This window comes from Penaeus vannamei, chromosome 22 (assembly GCF_042767895.1).
Source record: "Penaeus vannamei isolate JL-2024 chromosome 22, ASM4276789v1, whole genome shotgun sequence".
Taxonomy (NCBI): Eukaryota; Metazoa; Arthropoda; class Malacostraca; order Decapoda; family Penaeidae; genus Penaeus; species Penaeus vannamei.
In genome coordinates, this window is record NC_091570.1 from 11,280,476 (window position 1) to 11,281,798 (window position 1,323).

A 1,323-nucleotide genomic window follows, 5' to 3' on the forward strand; every position below is an offset into this window, starting at 1 on the left:
TCATAATCATTCTTATCATTACTATTCTATTATATATCATCCATATTATTTTCATTTTATGATCATTATCATTGTTGATGTTTTTTGGTTATCATTATTATCATTATTATCGCTATTATCATTATTATTATTATCGTCATTATCATTATTAGTAGTAGTAGTAGTAGTAGTAGTAACATTATTATTATCATTACCATCATTATAATAATAATTACTATTATTATTATCATTATCATTATTTTTTATTATCATTATCATTAATGTTGTCATTACCATCATCATTCTTATCATCATTGTTATTATTACTGTTCTGATTTTTATTATTAGGCCTACAATTATCCTTCTTAATATGAGCATTTTCATTTTTTATTATTATCATTAGTATCATTATTGTTATTATTAATCTTATTAATACTATCATCTTTATTGTTGATCTTGTCATTATCCTCTTTATCATTATGTTCCTCATTATCATTAGCATTATCACCATCATCGCCATTATCATTATCATTATAGTTATTGCTATTATTATCAACAATTCATTATCTTTTATTTTGTCCTTATGGAAATTACTACTGTTATCAGGATAAATATTTATATTCTTTTATTTATTCATTTTTATATATTTGTTTGTTTTATTTATATATTATTTTTTGATGCTAATATTCCTAATGTTTATTGTTCTTAGTAAGTTTATTAGTGTTGTCATTATTGTTACTTTTATTATTATCATTATTATTGATATTGTTATTAATTCATTATTAGTAATATTAGTAGCAGCAGTAGTACTACTAGTACAACCACAGCTATTCTTATTAGTAGTAGTAACACCACAATGATCTTTAAGTTATACTGTTATCATTATCAGTGTAAATGTAGTATCTTTTTATAGTTGTGATGAAAATCTTAAATCATCTAAAAAAAATTAAATGCGTTATTTCTGAAAGATTTTTCCTTCGTTTCAAAGTTCATTCATAAAATCTTATGAATGATGAGCCACTATATTACCATCATTATTGTTATTATCGTTATTATCATTGTTACTATCATTGTTATTATCATTAACATTATTATAATCATTCTTATTACTATCATAATAATTTTTATCATATATCATCTTGAGTTGTGAACCCTGCGAATCCCTGTTTCGTGTTGTCTCAGGGACGCGGCGTGACTCGGCCACCAAAGGACGTCGCCGAGGAGAGCTTGGTCCTTCCCCGCGCCGCCCTTGCCCACAGCAGAAGGATCTCTCCTCCAAGGCACGAGGCAGCGCAGCCCCTTCTTCTTCTTCTTCTTCTTCTTCTTCTTCTTCTTCTTCTTCTT